This window comes from Mus musculus, chromosome 8, assembly GCF_000001635.26.
Source record: "Mus musculus strain C57BL/6J chromosome 8, GRCm38.p6 C57BL/6J".
In the NCBI taxonomy this organism is placed as follows: domain Eukaryota; kingdom Metazoa; phylum Chordata; class Mammalia; order Rodentia; family Muridae; genus Mus; species Mus musculus.
The window spans coordinates 124,460,246-124,471,325 of NC_000074.6; the positions used below are offsets into that span (position 1 = coordinate 124,460,246).

Sequence of the window (11,080 nt, forward strand, 5' to 3'; positions counted from 1 at the left end):
ACATTGTGGTGACAGAGGTTTTGTCCTGTGCAGAAGGTTGGGGTAGAGAAGGTCCCAAAACAGTTAAAGGAGACACTGAGGGAATCAGGATAAATTACAGACTTTAACCCATAATAACATATTGATATTGGTTGTTACATTGTAGTAAATTACTGTACCAATGTAATATATTAGCAACAAAAAAATCATATTTTAAAGCACATTACTCCTAAACATGGTGCAGTAGCAACTGAGAGGAGGCAGGAGCTGGAAGGTCATGGCCACTTTCCTGCCTTCCACCCCTACGCCAGAGCATCAAGACCTTGAAGGGTATGATGGGTATCATCATCTAGAAGATGGATCTAGAAGAAACCAAGAGGCATGCTGGGTGGGTCTTGGGGGTGGGGGTGGGGGTGGGGGTGGGTTCCAGATAGGATTAAGCAATAGGGGAAGACCCTTCGAGTCCCAGAAAAGCTTACCCACTTTTGCTTGCTGGTTGTATGTCAACTCTGTTGATGGCCAGTGCAGTTGCATTCCTTCCCTGACAACTGAACACAGCTGTCCCGGTCCTCCAGTGTGGACTGCACAACAGTGGCTGTCCTGGCATCTCCCCTCCAGGCTTTCACGGACAGATTGGAGCTGCTAAAGCATCTGGCATTGGGCTGAGCAGCAAGCCTACTTCTCTGTGTCCCTAGCATGCACCAGCTGTCCCTGGACTGCCCAGCTAATGCTGTGTAAGCCAATCTAATAAACCCCCTGTAATATAGGTTCATTCTCTCGGTTTTGTACTTCTAAGTAATAAAGTGGGATTCTCTGAGATTCCCCCTAAAGAGACACCTTCCCTGTACCCCAAAAGGGGCTATCTTTAGCTGAATAGAAAAATCTACATGGTTCCCTGGTTTATTACCACTAGATCAAACTTATTTCCACTGTCTAGGGGGCAGGGAGTGGGGGGTCTCCCACTGTACCCGGGCTGATCTGGAACTGCCTCCGCCTCTCAGCGCTGGGGTCACAGGTCTGAGCTGAGCTTCTTTCTCATCACATCTAAAACACACAGGTTTAACCAGGACGATGACATTTCCCCCCAGGGGAAGCATAATTGATTCCTTTGCCACCACAAAAGGAGCCAGTTTTTCATTTATTAAGCGATTCGTGCTGACGTCGCTCGTTGGCTCTGTGTGTGTACGCTCTTGGGAGCTTTCCTTCTAATGAGTTGTGACCTGCTATTGTTTCTCAGATTAAAGAGAACACAAAATAAACCCTTTGGTGTGCATTTGTTTCTTATTAGCATAAGAGCCGCACTGTTACTGTTGAAGGATGCAATCTTTAACAATATTAAAATAGAGGATAATATCCGAAATAAGTGGCTTACAATAATTGAAAGATAAAGTTTATCCAGGAAAGCCTTTTCACAAAAGACTTGTTTATTTTAGGTGTATGAGGGTTTTGTCTGAATATGTCTGTGTACCAGGTGTCTTCTTGGTGTCCAAAGAGGCCAGACGAGGCAATCACACCCCTGAAACTGGAGTTATGGATGGTGGTGAGGCACCATGTGGGTGCTGAACATTGAACCCAGGTCCTGTGCATGCGCTCTTAGCCATCAACAAGCGCTGAGCCACCTCTCTAGTTCCATAAATGTCTATGTTGTTATCGTTGGCCTATTGCTTTTTGGGACAGGTCTTAGGTCATCTCTGGCCTCAAATCTTGTAGGAATTTTCCTTGCAAACCCCATTTCATACCAGAACCTCCTTTCCACTGTGAAAATCTCAGTTCTTCAAATAACACATTTCTGGGTTACTGGATAATGCAAGTGCAAACTGAGAGAGCTAGACTGGCCAGGAATGCCCCATCCTTTGGCCTCCACTTCCCAGGCTGGAATTATAGATGTGTCAGCGAGCCCAGCTCATGTTTTTCACCTCCTTGATTTCCCCCACGAGAAACTTAAGATTTTTTTTTTTTTAATGTTTGAGCATTGCCTGTGCCCTGGGTAGCTCTCTGTCCAACCCTACCTGTTCTCGGGGCTTGGGGGTGAGTTGGTACAGAGTCAATGACACAGACTCTGGGAGCAGGTGAGAAACATCGTAGCAAGCTCATCTGAGCACTGCTGCAAGCTCCTTTAATACCTTCCACCCACGCCCCCACTGGGCCAAAGACAGTATCTATTCTAGACAGCAATTCTTGATTGGTTGGCATTATTTGCACCAGCAATTCTTGGTCTCTCAGGCAGTCCTCAATTAGGTCCTCCTGCAGGAGATGCTTTTGCAGCTGCATGGCACCCAGCGTCCGCATAGAGGCGGCCCCGCCGTTCCTGCTATATTTGAATACACCATGTTGAACTTATCTGCCCCGTGTTCTTCCACAAAAGGTAGAAAATCCATGAGAGAACTTTCTAGAGAGGATGGGACATGTTCTATATTCTGCCCTGCTTATACAGTGGCAAAGCTCACTGAGATAACTGTTGAAAATCCTGTGTTTGTGTTAGTCATATTGGAAGGAAGAAGGAAGTGGGGACCAAACAGAGGGAAGGACAGGGGGAGGGACAGAGGGAGGAAGAAGAAAATGGTCTCATCTGAGAGTTCTGAAGGTTGCTACTGACTGAAACATTGTTGCTGCACAGAGAAGGGCTGAGAGGGGTCTGAATGCAGCCGACTGGCAGAACACAGGCTTTGTGCCCCATGAGAGACGCTGGGTTCTGACTCGGTTTGCACTTGCATGATCCAGTAACCCAGAAATGTGTTATTTGAAGAGCTCAGATTTTCAAGGTGGAAGGGAGGCTGTAGTATGAAATGGGGTTCGCAAGATTTGAAACCAGGGATGATCTATGAATTCAAGAAGCACACACACACACACACACACACATGCACATGCACACACATACACCACCCCTCCACTAACAATCAGACTCCAGCTTTTCTCCTGCAGGGAGTGAGGTGGTCTCCACAAGGGTATGCAGGTGAGGACCCCAAGTCCTGACAAGGCTGTCTTGGTGATGGATGAGACGCAAGGGAGCTGGGCGTCTGCTGCAGCCAGGGGACAGTGCAGGAGGTAATTGGAGATGTGAGTTAGTAGCCAGCCGTGGCCTGAGCGTGTGTTATTTTTAACTTCCCCACAGGAGGGAAGAGCTTTGCTCTGGTTGCCAGGGAAATTGTGTTCTGAGGGATTATATATTGGTTGCTACTTTTCAAAGTCTTGGGGGAAGCCAGGAAACTTCACAAGCCAATCTGGCTTCTGAGCTTGGACTGTCATCCTGAGAATACATGGCCATTTCTCTCTCTGTACACACACAGTGTCTTTGTGGCACCCTTGGGGATGCTGGCTATTATGTGGAAGACTCTACTGTCTTAGTAGCAAGCCCAGCAGGTAAGGTGGGTCTGCAGGAGGGCATTGGACCAGGTGGGACATCCTGGATGTGCTGGGGCTCAGGGAGTGGTGTGAACAGATCTGTGACCCTGGTTTCCCAAAGCACATTAAAGTCTTCATCAAGGCCCAGTGTGCTTCCTCTCTGGGTCATTAAGGGAAGAGTCCCAAACTGCCCTCAGCTTTGGAGACGAACCTGGGTACGTCTGGCCAAGCTGAGATGTAGCTGGGGCTGTAGCTTCCTCCTGACCTTCTCCACTCAATGGCCTTGACCTAAATCTGAAGTCAAACCCTGGTAAAATCAGTATCTCACTCAGTCATACAAAGTATACAAACCAAACACTTATTGATATAATAACTTATAAGATTATTTTCAATAATTATATGGTATACATGCAACTCCACCATGTATTAGGGGTGGCAGCACTGCGGTCCTATGAGATGCGTGTGCTTGTGAGCTTTTGCATGAATCCTGGTTGAATATTTGATGTGCAGGACACAGAAACATCTTCCATGGTTTTCAGAGTTCACCAATATTTTGATTTTAGAATTACCAATGCTGAGTGACACTTCATGTGAACATGTGATGCAAAATGGCAGAAGCACAGTAGGGCTATTTCAGAAATCACTGGAAATTCTGTCCTAACCCCAACATGTAACTATCTAGGAGTCATGGTGGGGCTCCTTTTCTCTGCCAGTTAAAGAATTAAGAGCCAGGAAAATTGTGGAGTACATTCGGCAGCAGCAGGGAAATCACAAGCTCCGCAGACAGCAGCAGGCAACAACAGGCAGCAGTGTACAGCAGCAGACAGACAGAACCAACAGTTGAAGAAAGACATTTATTGGGAATGAGGAGACATACACACACACACACACACACACACACACACACACACACACACACACCATACTCAGGAAACTGAAACATCAAGTCTGTTCTCATGGGCTGGGGTTTTTAAAGAGTTTCCCTCCCCTAAGTTAGGCTTGGTCAGTTTGAAGAAACAGTAGGAATCCTCCAAGCTCTAGTCTCCCTCTCCAGAGGTCTCTGAGCCTCTTGAGGCTCTAAGGGGAACTTAGCTGAGAAATCAGAGACCCCAGGGTACCAGCCAATAAGCTTTGAAAAAATAATTCCAGGAAGACTACACACAGTGACTAGTCCTTTCTAGAACTTTTTCTAAAAATCTCTAGCACATAGGTGTGAAATCTTGTCTCTATTTAGGGAGCCTTTGTTCCCAATTGCTCAGCTGCTCTCCCGGAACTGGGGTGGGGCCATCTTCACACAGTCCTGTCTCCTCCTCTCATCTTCTCCCCATGGCCTCTGTATGTGTGATGTAACTTGGGGCTGGGATATGGCTCCATTGGTGAGGTGCTTATCTTGCAAGCGTGAGTACCTGAGTTCAACCCCTATAGCCCAGGTAAAAAGCCAGGCAAGGTGATCCTAGCCTAGGAAAATGGAGACAGTAAGACCTGTGGGGCCCACTGGCCAGCTAGTCTAGCCTAATAGACCAGATCCAGACCAATGAGAGCCCCTGTCTCAAAGGAGGTGGGCTGTGTTCTTGAGAATGACATTTGACACATGCATGAACACACATGCACACAATACACACATGCATGCATATGCACATGAATACACACATGCATACACACATGCACACACATACACACATGTACATACATACACACATGCATGCATATGCACACACATACATGTACACACATACACACATGCATGCATATGCACACACATATACACATGCATGCACACACATGCACACACATGTACACATGTACTCACACATATGCACACACATGTATACACACACACATGCACACACAGACACACAAACTTAAAAACTTATTATAAACTCCTTTCTCCCAGGGACATGTGACTCTTCCGCTCATTCTTACCCTTCTTTGCAGACTGGGGCTGAGGGTCTAAAAGCACCAGTTTCCTGTGTGACCGCAGCACAAAGGGTGACAGAGCAAACATCATTCCTGAGGACCTCCTACCCACCGGATCCACCTCCCAGCAAAAATGTGATCCAAATAAACAAGAGGACATCTGTCCAAAACTCAAGGAGAGAGAGAGCTTCTGAGGAGGACAAAGCCACCAGACCCAGGAATGGCTACATCCCTGCCCATGTAGGAGCCATGTTCTGGCTAGTCACTTCCTGTCCAACTCAGAAAGCCCTTCCCAGGGGGCACTGTGGGTGCCTGGACTCTCACTTACCAAGACCCTTGAGGAGAGCACTGACTACGTCACTGGTTTCCATAGCCTCTGCATGATGCTGGCAATGGTCTCCACTGACTAGCTCCCTAATAAAGGGAGCTAATGTTGGATTACTCTAAACTCTGACATCCTCATCAGGTGAGCTAAAGGTCCCATCCTGTGTAAGACTGTTCCCTCTTCAGGTACAGTCTTAGACTCCCCCTTTACCCAACCAGCAGCTGCAAGTCTGGGGGCTCCCAGGACCCCCTCAGATTCAATACTGAATTTCCTAGCCTGACTCACAGATTCACCACCACGAGCTGTACTTAAGAGTCACAGCTTTGCCACAGAGGATTGGGGCTTGTTGTCAAATAGAAAAGACACAGGAGCAAAATCAAGAGGGTCCTAAGCACAGGAGCGCTGTCCTGAGTTAGGGCCGATTACTCTCCTGGTCCTCAGTAGTCCACCAAGCAGGGGGCTACTCAGAGCAGTGTGTCCACCACACCCATGACCTGGAAACCACTTGGATGGACATCAGCATCTCTCAGTGGGCCACACCCATGGTGAAGAACAAGCTCTGTCAGACATGGCACAGGCAGTCTCACAACAAGATGGAGGGTGAGAAGCTACGCACAGGGTTGTGTGAAGGACTGAGAGAGGTGAGCTCCTGTGTGTGGGAAGCGAGTTCACAAGAGGCCATACTTGCTGGCCAGTGACAAGGCCAGGCCAGCTGCCATCTGGCTGTGGCTATGGACATTTGGTTACTGTAGTAGAACTGCCATACAGCTTGTCAAACTGTGTGCAATGCAATGTGGGCATCATAATAAACCTGTTACAATTAAATAGGTGTTTTTGAGATAAAGTCTCACATAGCCCAGGCTGGCCTCAAACTTGCTACATAGCCAGAGCTAACCTTAAACTTCTAATCCTCCTGCCTCCACTTCCTGAAGACCAGGGTTTCAGGACTGTGCTATTGTGTCTAGTTTGTGTAGAGCTGGGACCTATCCAGGGCTTCCTGCATCCCAGCCAAACTCTCTCTACTAACTGAACTCCAGACCCAGACCTCAGTAAAAAAATTTTATTTTAGAAGACATGATTTAAAAACTAAGAAAAAGAGTGGAGAGCAACTAAGAGTTGCTCAGTAATTAAGAATGCAAACAGCTCCTGCAAAGGGCCTGATTTAGTCTCCTGAACCTTTGTTGGGCCACTCACAAATCCCTTAACTTAGCTCCAGAGAAATATGATGCTCTCTTGTGGTTGCATGAATGACTGCATACAGAAATCTAAACACAAAAACAAAGACACAAAAAAGAAATCTATACACATACATACATTTTATTTTAAAAGTAGGGCCTTACCATAAAGCACTGGCTGGACTGGAATGTATTAAATCCAAAAGGCTGGCCTTGAACTCTCAGAGATATGCCTGCCTCTGCCTCCCAAAGGCTGGGATTAAAAAGTACCACTACAACCTCACATAATTTTCTTAAATATTCAATAAAAATAAATAAGAAAAGCCATCCCGTTATCTTTAGCTGTGGGTGTGGTTTAGCTAGGATACAGTAGGCTTGCCTTGGTTGATGCTTAACTCCAAGAGATCCATTAGGCTTGGTTACGCAGGCCCTGTGATGAGTACAGGTCCCTTGGGGGAGATGACAGTGTCACACACAGCCCTGAAGCCACCAGCGTCTGGAGATGTAGCCTCACCTTGGCTGTGCTGTCTGCCAGAGGCATCTGGAGCAGAGCTACACAGTCACCGAGGAAGAACTCATGAATCGCTTCAACTGAACAAACCCCACCTGAGCACCCGGGATCTCAGGCAGGTGGCTGTTTCCACGTGAACAAAGAAGGCCGGTGCCAACCAAATGTAGGTGTTTGAAGGAAATGCGACTTTCTTCAGAAGCCACACACTCCCGCACCTGACAGCCTCCCTTTTTAACTGAGAAAAGGAAACGCAGGTGCAGAGAGAAAACAAAAACAAAAACAAAAACAAAAAACAAAAACTAAATAGCAAGAGGAGGGGAGGCTGGGACCTTCTGTCAGGAAGGAGAAGGCGAAGAGAGGAGGACCTGAGGGGGAGAGAACAAAGCTGTAGAACTAACTCTCCTGCAGCAGGACGCCTGCGCGCACAGATCCTGAGAGTAAGGAGCGAGTGGTTATATTAGTGCCGAGATTTAATTCTCACAGCAGCCCTGTGAAATAAGACAAGCCATAATGGGATTTCCTCGAATGTAAGATGCCGGTAATTAAAAATGTACATTATCCCCTCATGTCGTGAAGAAAGCAAACAGTCAATTGGGACAGTCCTCACTGCTCTGCTTATCTAGCGGTCTGCAGTAAGCGGCCCCAGGCACAGAGAGTGGCTCAGAGCTGATGCTCAATGGCACCTCAAAGTTTCATAGCGATCAGACTCACCTGAGCGGCTCTCACGGAATCACGCATTCGGTCACAGTTAGCTGAGAGTGGGGATGGGAGAGCTGATGGACAGAGGAATGAACTCCCACACGGCCTCTCGCGCGCGCACACCGTCACTAGGAAACATGCTGGTGAGCAAAGACGCCCCAAAGGAGAGTCATAGCAGGGAAAGGAGGCATGCTTCCAGGGGGAGATACTTGTATAGTAGAGGCGACCCCAGCAGAAAGAAGCTGAACAAGCAAGCTGTTGCTTCACGTACACGTTTGCCCGTGGATAGTGTGGGCTTCCGGGCACATTGTGCTCTAATGTGGCCTCAGAAAGTTCCAGAACAATTGTCTTCTATCAGTCACACCGTCATTCAAGAACAGTCCGGCTCTCCTCTTAAAGAGCGGTGCGGGATGCGCACAGAGGAAAGAAAGACTAGGGACTTCGACTTCATCAGCTTTTTTTGTTTGTTTGTTTTTGCTTCCCTGAGGCAGGGTCTATGATGTCTAACCTTGGTTGTCACTTGACAAACTTGTGAAGAAAGGAACACAGTTGAAGAATTGTTTCCAGCAGACTGGAATGTGAGTACGTGTGACCAAACGTGGCAGTTTAATCTGGGAGCCCAACCTCACTCTGCGGTTTAACCCGAGCCCATGCTACCACTGAGCTACCTCCCCATCCCTGGATATCGTTTGTTAATTTTGGGAACGGAACCCAGGCCTTGCACAGGCAAATGCTCTAATACTGAGCTATCCCAGAGTCTTCCTCCACAGAAGCCAATCTAGATCCTGTTCTTTTTTGGGGGGTGAGGGGGAGGCTCGAGACAAGGTTTCTCTGGATAGCCCTGGCTGTCCTGGAACTCACTCTGTAGACCAGTCTGGCCTCAAACTCAGAAATCCACCTGCCTCTGCCTCCCAAGTGCTGGGATTAAGGGCACCACTGTCCAGCACATGGTCCTGTTCTTGGAACCAGAAATGTGTCCTTGCAAGTGGAGACATCCAGAGTCCTTTCCATGGAACACTGGAGTTTGGTGACGTCAACCTGAGCCCCCAGTGGAAGGAACCATGCCTAGCAGCAGCCAAGGCTGACCTTGTTCCTTCAGCCCCATCACCAGGGGCCAACTGGCCACTCCATCCAAGGGGCTTGCCCACACCTGAGGACTCCGTGGTACTGAATTCAACCATCTGTAAAAAGCTCGTTTCACACTGCTTCAGACCAACTATTCTAGTTTCCTTTGGGTTGCTGTGATAAAATACTGACCAAAGGCTATTTAGGGCAGGAAGTAGTTTATTTGGCTTGCACTTTCAGGGCACGGTCACACCGGATGAAGTCAGGGCAGGAACTCAAAGCAGGAGCTTGAGGCAGGTTTGCACACTATTCCACAAAGCGTTACCTCTAACCAGGAAACTCACTTACAGGCAAGGAAATGCAGTGGGAAGTGTGGAGGAGGAGGATGCTTGCCCATAGACTGGCTCAAACTCAGCTAGCTTTCTTATACAGCCCGGGACCACTTGCCTAGCCAATGATGCCTCCCTAGGTGGGTTAGCAATCATGACACACCCCCAAGACCAATCTCTCCTAGACACTTCCTCAGTCAAGGCTTCTCAGGTGACTCTGGGTTGTAGATTGTGTCAGGCTGACAATTACAGCTAACTCAGGCTCTCCCAGGGAACCATTGAATAGGAAAGGTCATGTGACTTCAGTCACAGACCTTCCACGGGTCCTGTGGCTCTGGGCACTAGAAGGGGCTATTACTCATTATTTAGACACTTCCCTTTCCTCTGCCTGCTTCAGTCAGGACATTTTCCACTGAACAATTTTGAGGGGTTCTGGGTTTGGAGAATTAGAACTGATTTTTTGGGGTCCATGACAAAGGGCCATATGGCTTTCTCTCTTTTGCCTGTCAGGTGGTAGATATGCAGGGGCAGGGACTGGCTTCTCAGAGAAGGGCAGCCCAGTGGTCAGCACCCCCCACACACTGTTTCTTGTGAATAATCCCAGAGCGTGGATAGCTATCCCCTTCCAGGAAGCCTGTGTTGCCTACATAAGCATTATAGAGCTGTGTGAGACAGCTGAATGGGCGTGGCCCAGCTACCAGGACCTCTGTGGGTCACTGTAATCTTGGGTTTCTTGCCTCTGGTGCTTCGGGCTCTCAGCACTACAGTTGGTTGAAGCTTGTCCCATGGGTTCAACTGGCAGCTAGAGGTGGTGGGACTGTAAGAGGCAGAGCCGGGAAGAAGGTCTTTAGATCACTGGGACTTGTCCTTATAAGGGCTTAGGAAAGCCATCTGAGACCCCTGAGCTCGGGCTACACTGACCCTTGAGTCTCTCTCTGGGTTCCTGTTTCCAGATATGAACCCCTTCTGTGCTTCCACCCTGTAACACTCTCTTAGTTAGGGTTTACTGCTGTGAACAGAAACCATGACCAAGGAAACTCTTATAAGGACAACATTTAATTAGGGCTGACTTACAGTTTCAGAGGTTGAGTCCAGTATCATCAAAGTGGGAGCATGGCAGCACCCAGGCAGGCATGGTGCAGGAGGAGCTGAGAGCTCTATTTCATCCAAAGCCTGCTAGCAGAATACTCTTTCAGGCAGCTAGGATGAGGGTCTTATAGCTTTTAACCATAGTGACACACCAACAAGGCCACACCAACTCCAACAGGGCCACACCTCCTAAAACTGCCACTCCCTGCGCCAAGCATATACAATCCATCACAGACACTATTTGCTAAGAGACCCTCAGCAGAGCCCTTTGCACCGGTGGTGTACCTTAAATCGTCCAGAACCGAGAGCACCATGAACCTCATCTCTGTAGAGATCTACGCAAACACTTCAAGTGTTTCATTGTCACACACTTTTCTATACACACTAAATTTAAAGCTAATACAGTGTGTATAGAAAAGACTTGGGGTTCAGATGAGCTTGGTCCTCAGGAAGAGGTGAGGTAGAGGTTACACAGAGCAGACCTGGATCCAATCAGCATGTGGTGGATTACAACAGAGCCACCTACTCACTGCTGGTGATAAATGAGCAATCCACAGTCACAACCTGAGAAGGGGGTGAGGGCTAGCATCACTCACCCCTAGAGGAAAAGAATATTGGCTACCCTGTCAGAAGTCCTTCACCTGCACCC

At 48.1% G+C, this 11,080-nt stretch overlaps 1 long non-coding RNA gene across 1 annotated transcript; it reads right to left on the minus strand.

Moving 5' to 3' along the window:
* Positions 1 to 464: 464 nt before the first annotated feature.
* On the minus strand, positions 465 to 7,992 carry Gm30209. Its single transcript, XR_388195.2, has 3 exons — positions 7,961 to 7,992; positions 5,245 to 5,288; positions 465 to 598 (listed from the first exon to the last, which is right to left on the minus strand). It is a non-coding gene; the product is annotated as a predicted gene, 30209 (long non-coding RNA).
* Between the last annotated feature and the right edge of the window lie 3,088 nt (positions 7,993 to 11,080).